Genomic DNA, 25,062 nt, shown 5'->3' with positions numbered 1-25,062 from the left:
ATTTATTTCTCTGGTATATGCAACATTCTTATGCAACTAATATATGTAATTTTAGGCTCATAAACTTTAAAAGTGGAGGAGGAGGCTAACAGGCCATCAAGTACCATTATGATATGCACAAGCTTTGTCTTTGATCTCTTTCTGCAGATAATCCAACAATTTTATGCCTATCAACTCTACGGCGTCTGGCCATCTTCTGCCAGTGTTTTTCCTATGCTCACTGTGTTCTTCATCCCAAGGTACAAAACATGCTCTGGACTCCATCTGACCCTCTCATCATCATTAAAATCTTTAGTCTATTCCCTAGGCCCCTGTTTGGCAACAGGCTTACAAAGTCAAGTTAATTTCTAACCCAAAGAAGAAAGTGAGAATTATTTGGAACTATGGACAATTATTTGGAACTTTGGACAATCAGACATGACCACTGGGGAAAAATACACTGGTTTCAATTAGGATGAGATAGTATGGCATTTCTTAAAGCACACCAGTCCTGCCTACCAGGAAGATTGAGCCAACATAAATGAGCAACTCTTAGGTAATTCATGTATTTCTATATAAGATCAAATAATAGAGTAACTTGATCTCATCAGCACCAAGGATGGTTTGTTGGGAAACTTCACCATCTGTGGGCAGATAGTTGAAAGGATTCAGAGGTAATGTCTCCATAGAGCTAAAGGGACTTCCACCACTCCATGAAGTACACAGTGTCATCTGTGTCTTACACATGAGGATAGTGAGGCTCTAAGAAGCTTATGTAAATCACCCCAGAACAAAGAGCATGTAAGCGTTGGGTCTAGCATTTCTCAATGATCTACTGCAAAGTTTACAGAGTGGGAAACATTTCCCGACAATTTACATCTTCATGGGAAAATGAAAAAAAAAAAATCACTGGAGATTCAGGGAAGAGTAGAAAAAACAAAAAGGAAGGAAAAAAACAGCTCATACTCCCCAGCTTCTCATGTCTAGGGGTGGGTTTCTGAAACTAAAATGCTTTGAAGGGCAACATGGGGTTCTTGAGTCCAACAATTTTCTTTTTTAATGCTATGGGTATTTAATTTTTTTGTATGCAAGGATAATCTTAGCTTCTACCAGATTCTCAAAGGTAGTAATGAAATGAGATTTTGGGGAAGAAAAATAATTTTCCCTCTACCCTTCTGTGTCCTTGACTGAGACCCCCGTAATAAAAGGTAGATTAAGGGGAGAAAAACAAACAGAAGTTTAATAACATGTATATCTCCTGTGTACATGGGAGAGACCCAAGAAAACTAAGTAACTCCTCAAAATGGCCCAGACCATCAACCTATCACCATCTCCACAGTACAAAAGAAGATGTTTAGGGCAGGGGAGGGTAATTAGTTATACGAGGCCATCAGGACAAAGCACAGTAAGCAAGGGTATGGTTATTATATAGCTTTAAGTCCTTGCCTTCTCCAATGACAAGAGTTTCTAGAAATTTAATCATCTTTCTCTTTCTGGTACAGAGAGAGACACACAGTTATAAATGGAGATTTCCCTTACAAATATAAATATAAATGTCTCTTTGAAAAGGGCTTCAGTTTCAGAGCCTTCCCTGTGTTTGCTGTTAAAAAATAATCAGTTTCAACTAAGTCTAATGCCAAAGGAACATACTTTGGGGTGGCAAATTCTCTCCCCTTCAAGATTCAAAATAAATTAAGAGCCAATGATTCAAATACAACTGTGGATTCAGTAACAGTGTCAGGAATCTTAAATGCAATTTTCCTATATAAGCTCTTTAAAAAATCATTTTCTCGAAATTATTTGAGTAACCATTTGTTAATTCGTACTGTTATAGCATAGGAACACTGTATAAATCCTTGCAAAGGCAGAAGATATAACGTATCAAAAACTAAACTAGAACCTTTTGTTTAATAGGACCCATTGAAATAAGTAAAATCATTTAAATACACCAGGATTATAATAAATGGTCTTTAAAGCCATGTAAAATATCAAAGCTGGTTTACCTTTGTAAGGGAAAGATAAAAGGAATGTTTTGATGAACTTAATCACCTTAAGAAAAGAGGAGGAAATCAACTAGTTAAGAAGTCTCAAACACAGTAGAACTCATCTGTTTTTTGAGTAACCATACACTTTCTCATCTAAACAGGAATGCTCTGGATACCAAAAAATAATCAATAGTCAAACCAGGATATATGGTCATCTCAATGTTTTCCGACATATAAAAAATATTAAACTTGAGTTTTTATTATTATTATTATGTTGCTGGGTTGGGTTTTTTTGGTTTGTTTGTTTTTGTTTTTTACCAAAAGCCCTAATCTACAGCCCTAGAACCATACCAGACACCAACCCTATATACTGGTGGATTTATGCAAGTTTAGAAATGCAATTTTCATGAGACTGATTTTCTTTTTTAAGTCCTTACCTACAAATTTTACTTTCTCATCAAGGAAAGAGTTCAAGCTATAAAATCTATTTGCATACAAGAACCAAGATTCTTAAAGAATCCAATAGGCCAGATGACCCCATAAACCTCTACAGCCGAAATCCCAAGATTCATATTGTGTTTTTAATTAACCCAACCTCTAAAACTAGGAAATCCCAAGGCTCTAATAGGATGCATCTATAAAGCAAAGAAATCAATTAAAGATAATATCACCATGCTTATCTTTTGAGTTTTTTTTTCCATACTGCCATTGGCTTTATCATACCCAGGGACTAATGACTTGATTCCAAGTATACACTGTCTCTGTCCTCTACTTCTTACCAGGTTTCAGAGCCTCCTTAGAGCCTAAACTACTGGCACAAACTTTCAGTCCACAATGAAATCCACTAGGAAGGCCATTCTTATTGACGTCTGGTAGTTTGTCTCATGTTAATTCATGAAGAAGTCATTCTTTAATGCACAACTGGTAATTTTTATCAGCCCCAATAAAAGCAAAGATCTACTAGAGAGAGCTGTGGGATTCTGGTTTAAGTTATTTCTTCTGATTAGCACTGCCTTGTACATATAATTTTAGTACCACTGGGTTTTTTTTTTTTATAAAATAGTCAATCTCATAACTTCCTGGCAAATTTAAGAACAAAATGTTAGCAGTTGGGGAAAAGGGTAATGAAGATCAAAAAAAAAAAAAAAAGTCCTCAAATCAGAGGCAGTAGTTGAGAATAGGTCAGTGTAAATTCAAATGGAAATCATATTTTCCATATTAATAAAAAGAACTGAAGAACACCGAGACTGGCAAAAATAACCACATATTCTACATGATGCCTTTGGTGATCACCTTATTATTACCAAAAAACCCCAGACTCTAATATACTTAGGATCCTATCCGTTTATAAATCCATTTATAGATCAGGGTTCCAAAGCAACCTAAAGATCTTCTGCTTTGCATTAAATCCAAAATGAGATTTTTCTAGGAGTTTTTCTCATAATGACTCAGGAAGAGTCCTCCCGAAATCATGTTAAATTGGGAATTCAAAGGGAAAAAAAATTACGATCTGTTGAGCTCATGATGTAGTCAATAATTTCCAGAACAAGTCTAATAAAAAGTAGATGGGATTGGTACCATAAAACCTGTCACATAAATGCAAAGAAGACATACCATCTCCCCCACCCCCCAATCCCCCACCCCCAGTTCTGGCCAAATAGCTTTCACATAAAATCCTGCCACCGGAGAAAAAATAGCTTTGGGGTTAAAAAAGAGAGAACAAGTGAGTCCTATCTCCAGCAATATCCATAAATAATTTACTGCTGGCTTGTAAACAATAGAACAGCACAGTATGAATGCCAAAGAGGGTCTTTATATGTCATAAAGCCACTCAAAAGTGCACTTGCTGCACCAAGCCTGACTGTGAGCTTTGATGTGCTGCACAAGGAACTGCTAAGCTGAGGTCATCAGTTAGTAGAAAACAATTTCCCTCATACCAAGAAGCAGGCTTACTGCAGTGCATCGGACACAGACAGATTGGAATTTTAAAATAGGGTTGCATAATGCAACTTAGCTGGGAAAATGAATCTGGGGTGTTCCTTCTGAATGACCAGAGCTCCAACCAAAAGTATGACGCTTCCTCTAAATCAGGCTTTCTCAGCTCGGCACTAGTGACATTTGGAGTCGAGGGACTCCGTCGTGGGGGCTCTGGCCTCTACCCACCAGGTTCCGGGAACATCACCCTCCCCCACCAACTGTGCGAACCAAAACCATCTCTAGCCGTTATCAAATGTCTGCTGAGGAAGGAAAATCACCCCTGGCTGAGAACTACTGGTCCAGCAGAAGGCAGAAGTTTGTGAAAATACTGCAAGTCTCCCATGGTGGCTTTATTTACAGTTCTGATTTGATTCTGGTATCATTTGCTTTCTTACCCAAATTCAAAAACACGTAGAAAGAAACACCGTTTATTAACTGTCACAGCCTTCCCCCAAGCCCACACCCCAAAAGTAGTAAGATTAGCCCGTGTTATTTCCAATCATAGAACATGATGAAAAAGAACTACAGAGAAGCGACTAAACTCTCTTTTGATGTTATTCTTCTGGTGTCTCGACAAATACTATACACAAAGCAGTGCTCTGGGAGGCAAAGGTAGGGAAACCTAATAAAGACCAACTCTTTATTAATACTGAATGCAGGAAAATATCCAACTCACGATGCCTTGCTGAGAACGGTGTATATTCGCAATCATGAACAATGCATAAAGGATGCAATTCAGGAGAAACAGAGTTAGGTATACTGATGAAGAAATACTGAGAGCCAAACAAAAGGCACAGTAACAAAATTGTGCACAAATGCCTTTAGTCTGTCAGGTCCCCTACAATGAATGTGTCCAAAGTCTCACCATTTTAAAAAGGTGACCCGTGAAGCCTGATGTATTCCATGGCTTGCAAAGCTTGAGGTCAACAGCTCTGTCGGAGCATCTTTGAAATCAATCTGATTCTAAAAGTCGGCTTCAACTGCTTCAACTTTCTACTCACCCAAGGCCAGAACCTCCAAGTCAAATGAATGACAGAACTAATGTAGCTAACGAGATACTTCCTTGAATTGCTTCATAAAGCTTTCAATCTAATAAGTCATTAATGTCGGACTATAAATTTATTGACTTCCATAGAGATTAACAGCAGGTCGATCATATTGACTGAATCCAAATGAGTCGATTGGATCCTGTTGGTCAATAAATGTTGATCCAAATTATAAAGGGCAGCCGGGGTCAAGAGTAATGAAGCTTACCATAACCTACACAGTATGTCTTTTGTTAAGGAACATCGCCCCTGAGAATAAAAATCAAGCTTAAGGTAACAGTGTATTAGTGTTGACAGCCAACCACAAGGAAAATAGTGGAACACACGTTCAGGTACAACCAGGGACAGCTGATACAGCACCTAGTGAAAATAACAGCTGGTTTTAGAATGTTTTTCACTCTCCAAATAATGAAATTATATGAGTACTACTGACATCGACATCTACCTAATCAATCTGGTGGGCACTGCCAAAAGTGAGTTAATGTCCACACTGAAAAAAAAAAAAAAGAAGCAAAGAGTAATTCATAGAGATATATTTTTTGAATATTCAAATTACACAGTGACTAAGACAAACAGTGAACAAATAATGAAGTTATGAATGACAATGATGACTAGTCATTATTATGTGTCACATACCGTGGAGTGACTTTTTAATCCTTACAACTCTCGGAGGTAAGTTCATTATCTCCGTTTTACAGATGGCAAAACTGAGGCACAGAGAGGCTACATAACCCTGCTATTCAGCAGTGTAGGTGCGCCCTGATCCCATGAAGCCTGGCTTCAGAGTGTATGGTCGCCATCATTATACTGCACTGTCGGTTACAAGTAGGAATTAGCTAACTGAAGATCTGAGAGAAGGATGTTGCAGAGAGGAATGAAGCAATGCAAAGGGGAAGGAAAAAAAGAAATGTGTCACATGTGAGAAATAAGAAATAAGCAAGCCTTGGTGGCAAGAGTGTGGGGATAAGGTGAGAAAGAGAGATGAGAAGTACCAGATAATTTTTTTTTTAAGATTTTATTTATTTGAGAAAAAGAGAGAGTGAGCACACAAGCAAGCATGGGGGAAAGGGCAGAGAAGAGAATCCCAAGCCCCACATAGAGCTCGTTCTCACAACCTTGAGATCATGACCTGAACCAAAACCTAGAGCTTAAAACCAAAACCAAAACCAAAACGCTTAACTGACCAAGCCCCCCAGGTGCCCCAGAAGTACCAGTTATTTTAACCTCTATTTTTCTATCACTGTTGAGAATTAATTAATTAGTATTCTAGTCTTTCTTTCCCTTTATTACCTTTATTTCGGCTTTCAATTTGTTTTGGAAGCATCTGGAATTTTATTTCCAGATTTTCAACATTTCCCCTTCTTTATTTGAAGTTGTTTTTTAACAATTAGGGAGCAAGACAGTAATAGCTTATCTGCATTCCATTCTCTCTTTCCTGGGGAGAAAAGGAAGAATCTGTCCAAATCTCCTTATACACTGATGCTACTTGCTGACAGTTTGGAATGCTTTTCACAAGGTACACCTGCCCTGTCTTGGTTGCTTATGGTAAACAAATCTGGAATTTATGAATTCACAGGGCATGGCCTATGGGGAAATATTATAGGCGCTGGATTATCATCAGAGTATAAAATCGAGACTCTTTGGGACTCCCTTAGTGCAGATGATTAGCATTACTTACTCACTATTTTTGAATAGGTGAATGATCCAGTGAACATATATACAAAACAATGAATCTCCAAAATAGACACTTAATTGCCAAATTAACAAGGAATATTAATAAAATTTTACTATATCACCAAGAACTCACCAAAGTCTTACAAAAATAGAAACTATATAGGCCACACTCTCTTACAGCAATCAGTAAGACAAAAAATTTTCAAAACAAAGGATAAAGAGGTCCATCTGTTTAGAACTGGAAAACCTTCTTCCAAAAAAAACTCTTCAGCCAGAGAAAAGATCAAAACCCAAATTACGGTCTCTTTAGCGAATTAGATCAAGCACACGCTACGCTATGGAAGGCAACCAAAGTCAACTTCAGAGGAAGATACACGTATTAGCACACAAAAGATGAAAAACAAAGGGCCAAACAGTACATTCGAGAAACAAGAAATAGAAAAACAAAATGCCCAACAGAAGAAAAAAGTTGATAATAGTAACTGAGAACAGAGATGATGAGTACAACAAAAGTCATGTTCTTTAAAAAGAATAAAGAAGATATATCTTTTCTTTTAAAGATCTTATTTATTTATTTGACAGACAGAGATCACAAGCAGGCAGAGAGGCAGGCAGAGAGAGAGGGAGAAGCAGGCTCCCTGCTGAGCAGAGAGCCCGATGTGGCGCTTGATCCCAGGACCCTGGGACCATGACCTGAGCCGAAGGCAGAGGCTTTAACTCACTGAGCCACCCAGGCGCTCCAAAGAGATATATCTTATAAAACAGAAAAATTTATATCAATTCCATACTTACATTCATTCAGTATTGCACAGAACAGATAATTTTTTTTATTTTATCAGCTACAATGGTTTCCCCCTCCACCTTCCCTGTAGGAGATACATTTGGTCATGGAGACGCTCAATGGGTACCTGAAACTCAGCGCAGTACTGGGTCCGACACAGATGACTGCTGAACAACACAGGTTTGAATGGCACGGGTCCACTTATACGTGGATTTTTTTCAATAAATACAGCACAGTACTGCAAACGTATTTTCTCTTCCTTTTGATTTTCTTAAGCACACACTCTTTCCTCTAGCTTACTTTACTCCAAGAATACAATATATAATACATATAACATACAAAATATGTGTTAGTCAACCATTCACATTAAAGGTAAGGCTTCTAGTCCACAATAGGCTATTAGTAGTTAAGTTTTGGGGGATTCGAAAGTTATATGTGAATTTTCCACTGTGCGGAGGTTGGCGCCCAGGTCTCCACTGTTCAAAGGTCAACTATGTATGTTGTTTCTATACATACATGCGTATGATCGTTTCCTCTATAATTTAGACACAAGAAGAAATTAACAACAATAAAAAAACAATTATAACAATGTACTGTCATAAAAGGTACATGAATGTGCTCTCTCTCTTTCCAAATACCTTACTGTGCTTTGCTCACTCTTCTTGTAATGATGGGAGATGACAAAATGCTTACATGAGATGGAGTGAAGTGAATCATGTAGCACGATATAGCATTAGGCCACTACTGACCTTCTGAGAAAAGACCAGAAGGAGGATCACCAGCTTCCAGATCAGAGGTAACTGAAAGCACAGGAAACAAAACAACAGAAAGAAGAACTGCAGATGCCATGGGATGACTGTGAATCTGATCAGAGTAAAGAAGGCAAAGTTTCTCAAGTCACTTTATGAATCTAACACATCTCTGATTCTAAAGCTTTGCCGAAGTAGCACGCACATGCACACAACCTAACAAGCCAATATGAACGTATTCAATAAAAATCATTAAGTCATTAACAAAGCAAATATAAAATGCACTCTTATTTAAAACACACGTTTTCTCAGGGTCCACAGTCTCTCATGGTTTGTCTCCACCTCTGATTTCCCCCATCTGAGAAACAAACCGAGGGTTTCAGAGGGGAGGGGGGTGGGGGGGGTTGGGTGAGCCTCGAGTTGGGTATTAAGGAGGGCACATATTGAACGGAGCACTAGGTGTTATATGTAAACAATGAATCTTGGAACACCGAGAAGAAATAGAATAAATTAAAATGAAAAAAAAAATAAAACATATTTTAGGAGGGCCTGGGTAGCTCAGTCAGTTTAACATTTGCCTTCGGCTCAGGTCATGATCCCAGGGTCCTGGGATTGAGCCTCGTGTGTCAGGCTCCCTGCTCAGCGGGGAGACTGCTTGTCCCTCTCCTTCTGTCCCTTCCCCACACTCATGCTCGCTCACTCTCTCTCCTTTCAAATACATAAATAAAATTTTTATAAATAAATAAATAAATAAAACAGACATTTTAAAAGAAGAGTCCTCCAAAACAAATTTTATTCCAGGAATTCAAGGTTTTTTTAACATGAAGACTCTCTTCCCACAGGAAACTACATGAATACCCACATAAATACTGAAAGATCAATGCTAATTGTTAGCCCTTACTATTCTCAAATAAAAACTACAATATTTTAGGTAAACTAGGGAAAGGACACAATATTACAATTTTTTACAGAACTAGAAAACTTAAAAAAAAAGTATTAAAACTAAAAAGAGAGTTGAATAAGCTACATTTATATTATATAACATAAAATATGAATAGTTTCCCTGCATACCAGCAGTAACCAGATGGAGAACATAATGGGCAAAAATCCCATTTTTACTATCAAAAAAGGTATGTATGTACACATGTATATGTTTGCATGCACACACATGTGCCCATGTATGTGTGTGACACCTCAAAATAACACATACTCTCAGTCTTGACTTGGCTTCTTCTGCTTACTCTGTTTTTCATCCCCTTCCCTATAAACCTGACTCTTTCCTTCAAAAGCCTATCCCAACTTCCAAATCAAGACCTTCCTCTGCAGGACATCACCTATATATTCACACATTTATTCCTTCCTGTTCTTCTCTGTTCCTGGTAATAGGATCCTTCCCCACAGCAGCTGAGATCTGAGTCCACTGAGCAACCAGCTATGGTAGAACGAACTTTCTCAGCATTAACTGATACGCTTAGCAACTAACTCTACCACACCATCTCACCCCATCCTGTTCTTCCCCGTGACCCCCATCCCATCATAAATTGAGGCTGCGACAGTATGAGGCTACTACTACTACTACCCTGCAAGATTATGATTATTATCATAATAGAACCCATGAGGTGAATAGAATATAATTAAACCAAAAGACAAGCTTTTAAGAGCTGAGAAGAGAAGGTGTCTGGTCTATAGGGCCTTCCAGAGCAACCTGAGCCACCGCTGCACAAAATGCCATAGGCCTGAATCAGCTATGCCACCTTGTGGCTGCTCTCTGCTACCACTGCACACTCTGGGAAAAAGGCAAGGACCTTCCCGTGTGGCAATGGTGACACCCAGAGCGCCAGTGACAACACAGGCAAGCTGCCTGAAGCCAGTGAGGAGGACAGCTGAGGACAAATAGCACAGTCCGCCTGAGTAGTGACCAGTGGAGGTCACGCCCCCACAGTTGAGCCCCCTGGTGCCACTTTCCCCAAGACCATTCTCAACTGCCAACTACTGCCCAACTACCACCCAGAGCCATTGTGCTCCATGAACCCTGGAACTTGGCTGCCATCTTGAAAAGAAAGAGGAAAAGAGAGAAAATTCTCAAGTGCATTCACAACTTCAACACTTGTTCAGAACTGGCTGCGCTGAAGTTTTCTGCCACAGCAAAGTGTGGGAGCTTAAAAAAGAGAGAAGGTGAATTAACAGAAAAATAGTCACAGTTCCGTGCCTATGAAAACATCACTGGGAAGTACCTTATCCACTGCCCCATTAAGTACAAGAACAAATCTCAATCGACATGAGGGCCAACCTTGTGATATCTCAAAGTTGCCTCAAAGGAATGTATTTTGGCCCAGATTGAGGAAAAACCACAGACATTTCTACCACAAGGAACAGCAGGAGAAACCACTGTATTATCTTTTACTGGCTGAGAGGAAAGGTGGGTGGGAAGAACCATCTTCGTGACCTACCATTGCATACATGATGCTCAAGTACAATTCTGAACCTTGGGATTTCGATTTGCCGACCCTAGTGAAAAGCAAAACCTCAGCTTTGCACTTGCATTGGGAAAAAACAGATCTTTCCTGATATTTCTTTCTTTCCTGTGAGTTTCCTTTACTACTTACACAAAACACGCTTCTGGTCATCAACTAAGTGGGAGGTTTTCCCCACAAAAAGCTATGTTTTCGACACAAGCTAGGCATCCTATGACTCAACCTATTTCTGACACTCTCTACCAAGACATGGCATCAGATTTTTTTTTAAGACTTTATTTGTTTATTTGACAGACAGAGATCACAAGTAGGCAGAGAGGCAGGCAGAGAGAGAGGAGGAAGCAGGATCCCTGCTGAGCAGAGAGCCCGACGTGGGGCTTGATCCCAGGACCCTGAGATCATGACCTGAGCTGAAGGCAGAGGCTTAACCCACTGAGCCACCCAGGTGCCCCAATGGCATCAGATTCTAAAGGTAAGGGCTCAGTCCTAGAATATTGCTCCCTGCCCCCCACCACCTTCAGACACCCCTCAGAGGCCCAGATTGTTACCTGTGCTTCTGACCCAACAGCTATAGTTTGAAGGTTCTGATGACCCCCTCCTTGGACTTCAGACTACAGTTCAAAGCCCAGGTTGTCACTTCTACTTCTGACCAGCTATAAATCACAGGTTCCCATGACACCCTTCTCAGGTTTGAATCATTTCAAAGAGGGGCCCACGGAACTCACAAAAACAGTTTAGTTACATTTTCTGCTGTATTATAAAAGATGATAAAGTGATAAAAATCCAGATGGAAGAGAAGTGTAGGGCAAGGAGTGTGGGACAGGGTGCGGAACTGTCATGGCCTCTCCTGGCGTGCCTCTCCCCCAGTACCTCAATGTGTTCACCAAGCCAGAAACTCTCTGAACCCTGCAACTTCGGGGATTTTTTTGGAGGCTTCGTCACATAGGCATGATCGATCATTAACTTTAAATTCAGCTCTTCTCCCATCCCAAGAGAATAGGGGCAGGGCTGAAAATTTGAGCTCTAGTCATTGCTTGGTCTAGTGACCAGAAACCCACCCCGAGTCACCTCATTAGAGCAAAAGACACTCCTAACACCCAGGAAATTACAACGGGTTCATGAGGGTTGTGTCAGGAGCCAGGGGCAGAGTCCAATGTATCTACTTCTGATTATAAGTCGCAGTACCACACGCTGGTTACCCACATTTACAGATAAAGAAGATTCAAGAAGTTAGCAGTAACATTCTACACTAACAGCTGGAAAACAAAGAAAAATCCAGGAGCTGGAAACTGGCCAGATGCCTCTCAATCAGGATATTCTGCCTAAAGATTATGTCAGATCCCTCAGATTTTCCTTCCAGTCAGCCTCACATCCTTCCATTTGTTTGAATATTAAACCTCTGTGTGTCCCATATAAAACCAGTTCTCAATCTAGGTACTCAACTGCAAAGCTCCTCAAATTATTTCTTGTATTCAACAGATTCTAAGTGTGGCTTTGTTAACTTTCTTTCCAGTCATCTTTAAATAAGTTTATGATAGCCACTTCTCTTAAAAAAAAATCCAAATTTACCTCAAGAGAGTCAATAATAACATCTTAACAACCAAGTAATGAGGTGACCACCTAAGCTGTAGAAAGAGTTCCAAGAGGAGGCTAGAGTGTGGAATTAAATTAAACGTGACTAGCCAATATTCTACTTCGGTGGATTCTGTCCACCGAAGGCAGGTGGTTTATTATAACTTGGAGAGGACTCCTGGAAAGCTAACTCTTTCTCTGGCAGTTTTAACTCAAGAGAGAGAAATTTTGGACCATTTTTTCCTATTTATTCGACACACACTGCCAGGTAAATTGGACGCTTCACAGCTAGCTGAACCCAGGAAATCAAACAGCTGTTAGACTTGCTTCGTTCCCCAAAGTCATTCCTTTCCACTTGAACTTGTTTGGCTCCAGGAAGATCCGAGCTGTCCCAGACAGGGCCTGACAGATCCAGTCTCACCCCTGAAGTAGCTACATTCTGACAGCCATCCCCCAAGAATAAGTCAGATTCAAAGCTTCTAGCCAGCTGCAGAATCATTCTCCAACAATCCCGTGAAGGCGCCGAAAGACTCAGTGATGAACCTGGGCTGACTGGTGCTCTGAAAAGAGTCACCTGACCCAGAAGAGACAGAAATGTTCATAGACACCAGTCTCCCTACCCAGATGAGTACCCTGGCACTGGGACATTTCTAGTAATAAGGACGGCAGAAAAACGCCACCAGTGTTTAAGGTCAGGGATGGTTCTAGTAAAATCACACGTTATTTTTACAGAAATCACACGTTATTTTTACAGAAAGGCTCTGAAATTCGGTGTGCACGCCCCCACGCAGCCTTTCAGTCCTTAGGCTCCCATTAATTAACAAGGTTAAGACAGCCCTGGCTGATTCTGAAATTTTGCGCATAAAATTAATTCCCTGTTGGGGTTATATCCTGTGACTTACATTTAGAGCAAAGTATACTCTACACACACCCACACACACACACACACACACACAAAACCATATATTCTCTATCAGCCTAATCTTGTGAAAATAAATAATGCTCTTAAAAGAAGAATTCCTGAGCCCTGGATTAACTGATGAGTTCACACTAATAGTCTTAGCTTCCTCTCACCCATGACGGAGTTTTACATACATGGGGCATCTGTGTGTGAGCTTCAATGTTTAGGTCCACTGCGACTTACACTTGCCCACACCTAACCAACCTGATAAAGCAGTGCGAACTATTTGGTGACAGAGGAACCCAGTATGTGGCTCTGGAGAAAGACAGCAGTTTGTGTTTTTGTTTTTGTTTTTCCAAACAGGCATATTATTAAAAAAAAAAAAATCACAAAAACTCAAACTTGCCAAAAACCTTTTGAGAGTCTTCAACAACCATTCCCAAGAGTGAATACACACATAACTTTGCTGTCTGAGTCTAGGTAGCTGTGCTGGAAATTGATGCCTCTCCTCAATTTATACTTCGTTTGTGCCATTTTTTTAATTAATTAATTAATTAATTTATTTATTTATTGAACGTATGACCTTGAATCTGTAATAGATCCTTTGAAATACCCTTCGGAGTACTGAGACACCTATGGTAATTCTGGCTTCCAGGACCGCCTAAGGAATTCAAAGAAGGTAGATCATAAAGAACCTACGTCTCCGGAGGAAGGACAGTCCAGAAGCCATACCACCACCCCCAAGGTGACAGTGGAAGTAGTGACAAGGGAGGGTGGAGGGGACCGCTCAAGTCAACCTCCTTGCTGGTGGTCCCTGCCCCACCTGTAACTACCAGCACATGACCCACACTTGACTCACCACAGGAAGTCAACACCTCTCACCACCCACAGATCTCCTGTTCCGCCTCATGATTCTTCCTCATGCTTCCATGCTTGTGTCTCCAGTCCACAACACTGTCTGCGCACACTTTACCTCAGTCCCTTGCTTCTGCCTGGCTAGTCACTTTTCCAGAACCTTTCAACTGCCAAGGGCAGGCCAGCATAAGGCATGAGGAAAGCACCCAAGCCTCAGGTGATTTCTCAAGCCATCAAATGTATCAGTTTGTCAGGGCGTCAGAACCAAGTACCACAAACCAGTAGTGGCTAAAACAACGGATTTTTATTGTCTCACAGTGCTAGAGCCTAGAAATCGGAGATCAGAGTGACAGCAGGGCCACACTCCCTCCGAAAGTGGTGCGGAAGGATCTGTATCAGGCCCATCTCCTAGCTCGTGATCATTCCTTGGCTTAACAGCAGCAGAATTCCTATCTTCTCCTGGTCCCTATGTGTCTATCTGACATGGAGCCCAAATTACCCCTTTTTATGAAAATACAGGCATACTAGGTAAGAGCCTACCTAAAAATTTCATCTTAACTTGATCGTCTACACAGACCCTATTTCCAATAAAGGACATATTCACAGGTACTGGGGTTCGGACTTCAATATCTGTTAGGGGAATACAATTCAAGCCATAAACTAAGTACATGTGGATATACGTTTTCTACTTTTATCCCTGTCTTCTCTCTTTCTCTGCTCTTCTCCTTCCTTACTCCTGAACAATCATTATCAAGGACAATCTCTGACAATAAGGTAAAAAATATTTGTTCTTGAAAAATGGAAAACTGTTAGTGGGACAATGGGAAACGTTTCCATTAGATCTGAAGATTAGTTAATAACTTGGAAACAGGGGCGCCTGGGTGACTCAGATAGTTAAGTGTCTGCCTTTGGCTCAGGTCATGATTCCAGGATCCTGGGATCGGGTCCTGCATCAGGCTTCCTGCTCAGTGAGGAGCCTACTTCTCCCTCTACCTCTCTCTCTCTGTCCCTCATGAATAAACAAACAAACAAAAAATCTTTAAAAAAATAACTTGGAAACAATATTGACCTTCTGGTTTTAATAATGATACTATGGTGATGAAAATATTAAGATAAGGGATGTTCGGGTGGCTCACTTGGTTAACTGTCTGCCTTAACTTAAGGGGAAACTAAAAAAAAATAAAACGAAGATTAAGATAAAATAAGGGGAAACTGAGTGAAGGGCTTATGGGAACTCTGTACTATATTTTCAGCTTCTCTGTAAATTAAAAATTATTTCAGGGGCACCTGGGTGGCTCAGTGCGTTAAGCCTCTGCCTTCAGCTCAGGTCATGATCCCAGGGTCCTGGGATCGAGCCCCGCATCAGGCTCCCTGCCGAGCAGGGAGCCTGCTTCCCACCCCCCCCCACCTCTGTCTGTCTCTCTGCCTACTCGTGATTTCTCTGTCAGATGAAGAAATAAAATCTTTTAAAAAAATTATTTCAGGGACGCCTGGGTGGCTCAGTTGGTTGGACGACTGCCTTTGGCTCAGGTCATGATCCTGGAGTCCCGGGATCGAGTCCCGCATCGGGCTCCCAGCTCCATGGGGAGTCTGCTTCTCTCTCTGACCTTCTCCTCGTTCATGCTCTCTCTCACTGTCTCTCTCTCAAGTAAATAAATAAAATCTTTAAAAAAAAAAATTATTTCAAAATAAAAATTAAAGGGGCGCCTGGGTGGCTCAGTTGGTTAAGCATCTGCTTTCAAGTCAGGTCATGATCCCGGGTCCTGGGACTGAGCCCCATGTCAGGCTCCTTGTTGCGCAGGGCGCCTGCTTCTGCCTCTGACCCTCCCCCCTGCTCTTGCTCTCCTTCACTCTCTCTCTCAAGTAAATAAATTCCTTAAAAAAAATTAAAATTAAAATTAAAGAGGGGCGCCTGGGTGGCTCAGTGGGTTAAAGCCTCTGCTTTCAGCTCAGGTCATGATCCCAGGGTCCTGGGATCGAGCCCCACATCGGGCTTTCTGCTCAGCAGGGAGCCTGCTTCCTCCTCTCTCTGACTGCCTCTCTGCCTACTTGTAATCTCTGTCAAATAAGTAAATAAAATCTTAAAAAAAAAAAAATTAAAGAAAAATCATGTGAATCCAAATCCAGGAATTTGGTAGTTACTCAAATTGTACTGCTTCATGATTTTGAAGGACAAGCTAATTGAGATGAGCAAATTTTGGTTGAGTATAATCTTTTCTGCATGGAACCACTTTTTGCATAAGAAGATACACACACACACACACACACACACACACACACGTATTTTATAGAAAAAAACTAAGTACAGAGCAACTCACCCATTGCTTATATGGATTTAAATTCAAAGGATTTTAACCGCAACTTAAAAATAGTTAAGTGAACTTTGAATAAGCCCCAGTTACATACCTATAGAGACATACACCTACAGTTATCCAATCTTCCTTGGCCAGCTAGCTCTACACCCTAGAAGAGTGGTTAACATTAAATTTGTAATTGTTCAAGGTTTAAATAAAATTATTAAACTGTACATATAGTTGTTCAAATATGTAATTCTTTTCTAGATAATATTGCAAAACCTTGTATTCCAAGCCCATAAGAGCATTGGGGGAAAAAGCCAGGGAGTAGATGACAATCAAAATGAGGTCTTCGGTTCCTGAGACCCCCAACATAATGCCACTTACGCTACAAGGTCCCAACATTCTGTCCTACAGGATGGATCTCAAATTACTCACCAATACTACTTTGTAGCAGCTGCATTTTTTCACTATTATCATTCTGACCTCACTCTGTTCTGGAACTCAGACAGCCTAAATGCAAATCCCTACTCTAGGACAAAGAGTTCCAATCTAGGAAAGTCATTTTTTCCTCCCTGAACCTCGGCTTCTGCGTCTGCAATGATATTCCTCTAATCCTGGCTTGACTCTTGAGTAGGCGTATGATCCTGACCCATCACCTCACATCCCCTGTGTGAGGCTGTGAGGACTGAGACCCACATGAACAGCACTTAGCGCAATGCTTGGCACTCAGCAAGCCCTGTACACACATTAGCGGCGATTCTGATGACGATGACAATTATTATTCACTAGCCTGTGAGAGGGCCCAACAGGGCCACTAGTGGGGTTGTTGGCATTTGTCGCTGCTCCGGGGCTCTTTCAGGCAGCATACGGACGCCTGAGTTGGAAGGATGGATTCTCTCTTCTCACACAGGAAATACAACCACGGCTTAAGAAGGCAAATGCCATCTGGTTCTTTTGATGTCTTTGGACCTCTTCCCTGAGTGACTGGAAAATGGCCCCCGGGCCTCTGCTGTTAAAGTTGGGCCTCAGACCAGCAGCATCACTACCGTCAGAGCTAGTTAGAGATGATTTCCCTGGATTCTACTCGAGACATGGTAAAGCAGAATTTGTAGCTTCGCTGGCTCCCCAGGTAACTCACATCCCCAATCCAGCAGGAGGAGAGAACATGGTCTGGAACTCTCTCTGGGTCCTCTGAGCGATATAAGCCAGTGTTGGGTTTTTAAGATACCTTCCCCAACCCTGCACAGCAATCTAGCCATCCCAGCCAGCTTCCTTAGATGTCAGAGTGCAGCCCCACGCCCTCTGGCCTCCTGGAACCCACCTGCAACCACTTCTGATTTCCAGATTACAGTGGATTCCTTTTATCTTCATTTCAGTGTCTTGGCAATTATATCCCTACTAGGGGCTAAGATTTCTAACCTATAAATCAAGTTTCTGCTCCTCACCCACTCTAAGCAGTTCAGCGTTTTAAGTAAACTTGGTGAACAATCCCACGGCTTCATCTAAACACCACACACAAAGCCCGGAACTAATAAACTATTGAAGAAAAATGTCATATTTCTACCCTGAAAAATGTCCTTAATGTACTTTCAGATATTACAATCTACCCAGGCATACTTTATTAATACCTGCATCATTAATATAAAAATAAATGCTTTGTGTTATAGCTCCCCAAAACAATCTTCCACAACCCAAATCATTTAAATACCTATTAAGTCTAAATGCATTTCCACTTTTGCAATGTGTTTTTTGACTATACACCTCATAATGATTTTCACTGCAGATGTATATAATAATGTAGTTGAATTGGAATGTTAGATATAATAGTTTAATATCTAAGCCACGCGTACTGAAAGAAGCTTCATAATAGACTTACTTCTGCATATATCCATCAGACAGCAAGCAATAGTATTTTTCCCTACCCTTTCTAGTCCTGTCAAGTATGTTCATTGCAAGAAAGGGCAAGGCATTAGAAGAGATTGCTTATATTCGTTTTAATAAAGTAGAATAAATAAAGACAAAATCCACTATGTTTCACTGACAGCCGACACTTATCTGGAAAAGTTACCGAAAGCTCAAAGCCAATTTCAAGGATGTTCTGCTGCAGCGGCATGAAAACTTTAGGCCAATGGAATTGTTATCATCATCCTACGTGCTCTCCTTCCCCCGTGTGTACGTATCAGCTCTGCAGGCACACTGACCTACCAAGGAGAGTGGCAAGAGAAAAACACAACGCAACAGCCTTTCCGGGTCCTACAGCCTGAGGCCAAACGGTCTCCACTGAAATGCCAATGTCAAACCAACAACTTGAGAGAGAGAATGAGAAAATGAATGTATAGAGCCAAAAATGTACCTTCTCTTCTGACTCACAATTATGGAGATCAGTTAGGAGGGCGGGGATGTCTCTTTCCTCCCTTCAAAGCACTAAGCCAGGCAGGGAGGAGCCAGAGGTGTGGGAGGAGACGGGAGTGGACAAGGGGGCTTTCCTCTTCTGAGTTATTAATCCCTTCAAGGGGTAAATATACACACCCGTAAGCTTGAAATGACCTCTGATTTATTTTTAACCTAGACAACAGAGACAATGTGTGAAAAATCTACTTTACAAATGGAAATGTTCAGAGTCCATGCGGGAAGAATAAAAGAAAAATGTCAGAGTTCTAAAGGTCAGGTGCAGCAAATTTAGAGAAAGTCTTAGAACATCCGCTGTGATGTTCTGGTCTGTCCATGGTGTTCATGAACCAAACTGGTTACATTTGGGTCTGGCACATCACCCTGTACCTGGCTCGACTCCTCACGGGGTGGTCCAGGTGAGGAAATTTTTCATTTTGTCTCACCCTCTTCTTCGCCAGCCAAATAAATCCTTTTTTCTCAATTACAACAATCTCTACGTGTTTTATCAACAAGTATATTGACTACCTCTGTTTTTAGTACTTTGGTTACTCTCTCCTAACTTCCTAAATCATTCAAAATATTTTGATGAGTAACAGTTCCTGATGGGCTGTACTACTGATTTGTTGTACATGAACAAAATTTATTTTTTTTTTTAATTCTACGCCTCCTCCTTTTACCTAAAGAATCAGTTACACAGTGTTTCTAAACTGAAGAGCCCATCCAAAACAAGCCTATGTTTTTCACTGACATTCTGGCCAGGTCAACTGAATTGAAGCAGTATGTTTTTACATATATTGTGCGCCAAGAGCTTGGTTAATAGAGCTGAGCAACCTAGGTCCCCACCTTGAAGATGACCATGGTCTATATCCTTCTCTGGTAACTGCAAAAAGAAAAATGGCCATCATCGAAAAATTAACTGGACTCACAATTCTAGCAAAACTTTCCACTGAACATCTTTATAGCCAAAAAGAATTACAACCTTAAAGTAAATTAATCAACATATAAAATAAAATAAAGAGCTAAAAACTTTCCTCTGTTTCATTTCTAGTTAGATTTTTAAACATTGGGAAAATAATCATCAAATTTTATGTTACCTCTGTACACCCCACAGAATCCGGTATAGTGGTAGTCACATAACGAAATCGGACAATTAATTTTAAATTAAGAAGAATTATCAGGGTACTTTGCATTTCAAGAAGAGGGAAAGAAGAGTATCTGAAGTCATTTTCTGCCAGCAAATAACAGCATTCTCTTAGCCTCGCAGGAGGAAAATGTGAGTGTGGCAGGCAAGAGGGAAGAGTAGTCAAACAGGCAGGCTTGCGTCCAGTGGAAAATTTTCTGGATGTTGAAACGTCTAAATAGATAAAAATGGTTGGCTTCCATTTTTGTGGGGGATCATTTAAGCTTACCATAAAAATGTTTATCTGAATATACATCTCCTTTACGTTATTGGCTTCTCTACACTAACTCTGTGTTTGTTCAGATAAAGATGAGCTTCATAAATGGCTAAGAGAAAAGCCTCTTAAAAGTCAACTAGGAAAAACACAGCCTACCTCCTGAAGGATAAGGAAACTCACACAGATCTGCTTCCTATCGAGAGAAAAATGCCTCCTCGTCTACCCAACCCTGATTTAGACCTAACTGGATTCTTCTTGGGATGAATATTTCAGACCCAAACTCACTATTAGCAAGAGTTGCAGTGTGCAATGGATGCTATAAATGAATCACCAAGAGGGTAATAACAATTTAAGACTTGTAAGACAACGTTCCAAAGCATATGACCTGAAGGCTCGAGCAAAAATCTCCTTTTGCGGGGTGCCTGCGTGGCTCAGTGGGTTGATCCTCTGCCTTCGGCTTGGGTCATGGTCTCAGGGTCCTGGGATCGAGCCCCACATGGGGCTCTCTGCTCGGCGGGGGGCCTGCTTCCTCCTCTCTGCCTGTGTCTCTGCCTACTTGTGATCTCTGTCTGTCAAATAAATAAATAAAATCTTTAAAAAAAAAAAAATCTCCTTTTGCTGTAGTACAAACTGGCACCAGAGTGATGAAAGGCAAAGCTCTTCACATCCCTCTGGACAGCTCTCCCAGGAGTGAGTTGTGATGACGCTAATTTTGCTTCTCCTGACTGTTCGGTTTCTAATATCTAACACTTTCAAATGCGACTCACGAAATAGAAAGGCCGTCCTGGGGACGTCCAGTCTGCTCTTCCTTAGCTCTTACCAATTCACACTTTTTCAGCAGAATTAAGTCCAGAGTAGCAGCTCCCCCTCAAGACTGTCTCTAACTTACGCAAAGGATGTTACAAACAGAAGCACTACTTTACACAAAATGGACTTAAATACCATTTCTGTAGATGTGGGGTCAGGAAAATTGGACCACCACCTGGTTTTTGTTTTTTATTGGAACACGGGGATGTGATGTATGTGGCTGTGTTCATGCCTCACGGGCAGAGTTGAGTAGGTGCCACAGAAATTGTAGGGATCTCCAAGCTGGGGATATATAGTATCTAGCCTTTCAGAGGAAAAGTTTGGTAACCCTGCTCTAGCTAATGAAGGTGTTATCACTGCTAAGCCCTGATCTGTGCCAATTACCTTACAGAAAGACTGGTCTGATTTCATGGAAGAAGTAGACAAACGGCTAAGAAACAGAAGGAAAGGTGCCCATCATTCTCCACCAGGGAAATGCAAACTCAAACCACGATTTACATGACTTCACACCCATTAGAATGGTTGAAATTAAGAAAACTGATTATGCCAAGTTTTGATAAAGATGGGGAGAACTGAAACTCTTGGACACTACTGCTGGGTACGTACAATGGCCCAACCCTTCTGGAAAAATAGTTTGGTATTTTCTTGTAGAGTTAAATATACCTTTCTCTCGGACTCAGAAATTCCACTTCTAGATATTTATCCTAGAGAAATGAAAAATGTATGTCCACGAAAAGCCTTGGACATGAATGTTCATGGCAGCTTTACTCATAATAACCACAACCTAGAAACAAACTACATGTCCATCAAATGACAATCAGATAAACAAATTGTAGCATATCTATACCATGGCACACTCCTCAGCATTAAAGAAGAATAAACTATTTGGGAAAGAGGGAAAATCCTTTAATGACAGTGAAATTTTATTCATAGATAGAAAATTCTTTTTCAATGATTACTGTTTTTAAAAAGATTTTATTTATTTATTTGTCAGAGAGAGTGAGCGAGTGAGCACACAGATAGAGTGGCAGAGGGAGAAGCAAGCTCCCTGCTGAACAAGGAGCCCGATGTGGGACTCGATCCCAGGATGCTGGGATCATGACCTGAGCCGAAGGCAGCCGCTTAACCAACTGAGCTGCCCAGGCATCCCAATGATTACTATTTTTTAATATAGTGATTCAACTGTTCCATACACCACCAGGAGCTCATGAGGACAGGTGCACTCGTTATTTCCCATCACTTATATCCCCCAACCCTCACCCCCTCCCACTGCCCCCTGGCAACCATCACTTTGCACTCTAGAGTTAAGAGTCTGTTTCTTGGTTTGTTTCTCTCTTTCTTTATAAAAGAATTGACTATTAGTGTTCCCGGGACCTCAGGCAGTTAAGTGTCTGCCTTCAGCTCAGGTCATGGTCTGAAGGTCCTGGGATAGAGCCCTGCATCGGGCTCCTTGCTCAGTGGGGAGTCTGTTTCTCCCTCCGCCCCCTCAACCCCACTCGTGCACTTGTGCAGGCATATATGGGCTCTCGTGCATGTGCAAGAATAAGTAAATCTTAAAAAAAAAAAAAAAGAATCGGGGCACCTGGGTGGCTCAGTGGGTTAAGCCTCTGCCTTCGGCTCAGGTCATGATCCCGGCGTTCTGGGATCAAGCCCCGTGTCAGGATCTCTGCTCAGCGGGGAACCTGCTTCCCTCTCTCTTTGCCTACTTGTGATCTCTCTCTCTGTCAAATAAATAAATAAAACCTTTAAAAAAATCTTTTTAAATAAAAATTAAAACAAAATTAAACAAAAGAATCAACCATTGATATATACTGCAATATATGCAAAGCTCAAAAAAAAAAATGTTGGCTAAAAGAAGCCAGATAGGGTCTCAAGTGGGATTTGAATTGCAAAGAGCATGAGCTTATGGAGGCAGGTGAGAAATTTCCTCTACTATTACTGTGGTCAGGGTAACCTAAGTGCATCATTTGCGAAACCTCATCAAAAGGTAATCAACATTAATCTACCTTCTGTAAATTATACCTTAATAAAATTGATTTTTACAAAACTACTATTCCATAACCTTTCGTGTCCCAGATCACCAATTCCAAATTTACCAAATTACTTTGATCTTCTCTCTCTTCAGTCTCGTCTAGCAGTTCTCCATTATGTTCCCACCCTGACGTCCCTCAAATTCCAACAAGTCCACAGTACGATGTATCTTTTAAACATATGATTATTTCTTTTACATTCCTGTTGGAGATCAGACTCACAAGAATTCCACAGCACCTTAAAGGTCTTCAAATCTAACGACCTAATCCTAAATGCTCTCGTAATGTAGAACAGGCCCTGTTCATCATTTGATTACTCCAGAATCTGCCTACCTCTAATTCCAACCCCTGGTTCTGATCCTGCCTTTTGGGGCCGTACGCAGCAGGCTTAATTACTCTTCCACTCGACAGCCCAACAAGCATGTGACACACATGGATGCAAAACTGACCATGTCTCCCTCAATCCTTACCATCTCCAAGTTGGACGTCCTCAACCATTTCTTCTGAAAAAAGCTCTAACTCTCCAGTGCTCAATACTGGTGGAGTTCTTTATATCCCGTATTAAAATTTGTATCCACGCTCCTTAATTATGCAACCGAGTGGGATTCCCTTGTTAGCCCAGAGGGCAAAACTCTTAACTAGTGTGTAAAAATGTATAGGAGAAACCACTTTTGCCTACCAGAAATCTCCCTAACAACTGACACTGCCCCCCACATGTAACATTTGAGCAGAAACTATAGTGCTAGACACAGGGCAGAGAGTTTCGTATTCTACAGAAGTCAAACTAGAAAAATCTTAAAAATACACGTTCCAACACTTTGATTTGATACCTGTCAAAGGTCTCCAAGCTTATGAGACAGAAAACTGGCTAGTTTGTAAAAAAAAAAAAAAAAGACAAAAGTGAGAAGAATACAGAACGTGACGGACTGGGTCTCCTGGGACGGACTGGGTCTCCTGGGTTTGGTTTGGGCTCCTGAGTAAGATGAAACAATTATGGAACTGAGTGAGACAAAGAAAGGGCTACCACCTGGAATAGAGAAACTAATTTCTCCCATTTTTTCCCTAAGGGCAGAGTTGTATAGTCCCATCAGACACTAGGCAACACGTTTTGTTCTTCCCCAGTAGTTACACAATGCCTAGAGCACCACATGAAATAAACAGAGGAATGATGCTCAAGGCTAGTTTGACCAGTATTCGCTCACAACAAATAGACTCACAATAGAGACCGTGTCCTAAAAAACAAACAAAAGGGCAGCAGTTCAAAATAGCTCTCAGTCCGACCCTCAGTCACTGCAAACAAGGGCTAAAAGAATGCAATCAGAGCATTTTCAGAGTGTAAATTGTCACCCACAGCCGAGGACTCAGAATTCCAATCTGCTTTGTGTTCTCCTCACTCCCTCATATAAATGAGCTTACCCCAGGATCTCGCTAGGTTGTGGGCTTTCAGAAAACTGCTTTTGCTTGCAATTGATAGGATTTGTCCCTTTTTTCAAAGGAAGAAAAAAATGCATTAAAGATTTTGTTCTTTATGGTTTCCCAAACAACATGAGCTCAGCAAACAGATTGAGTTTTAAAAGTAACTTATCAACATTGACAGCGGCCTCTTAAGAACAGCTGTTGCCTCGCAGACTACAGTGTGAACATACCCCTGAATTTAGAAACAATTCTGCTTAGAAGGAATATTGCACATTTAGCACCCTCCCCTTAATTACCAAAGACATTTGCATGAAAGCCCGATCTTTGTTTGGCAACTTCACCTTATTATTTTTTCTAGGTTTTAAAATTTAAGTCCTGAAAGGTGTCATTCCGTAATGAGGCGTTGTGCTTGCAAAGGAAGAGTCACCTCCCCCGCCCAGGCCTCCGTCTCGCAGCCAGATTCGCCTCGGAGAAGCGCTTTTTCCTTTCTTTTACCCCGGCATTGGCCGACTGTCAAAACGAGTTCTTCTGCAATCCTAATTGCGAGCTGCAAGGTCGTGTGAGTCTTGGCTCTGACAGTAGAAAATGAATTTATGAAGAAAGAGCCTATTCTTCCTTCTTTTAATGTTCGAGATGCTAAGGAGCATTTGCATAATATGTGTTTGGCAATTTTTGTAAAATGCCACGCCACACTTTTGCAGCTGACATTAGTCTTAGGGTACTGGGTGCAT

This window comes from Mustela putorius, unplaced genomic scaffold (assembly GCF_011764305.1).
Source record: "Mustela putorius furo isolate JIRA1106 unplaced genomic scaffold, ASM1176430v1.1 tig00003836_pilon_pilon_pilon, whole genome shotgun sequence".
Taxonomy (NCBI): domain Eukaryota; kingdom Metazoa; phylum Chordata; class Mammalia; order Carnivora; family Mustelidae; genus Mustela; species Mustela putorius.
The sequence above is the reverse complement of the archived record's forward strand: the minus strand, read 5'-3'. Positions refer to the sequence as shown.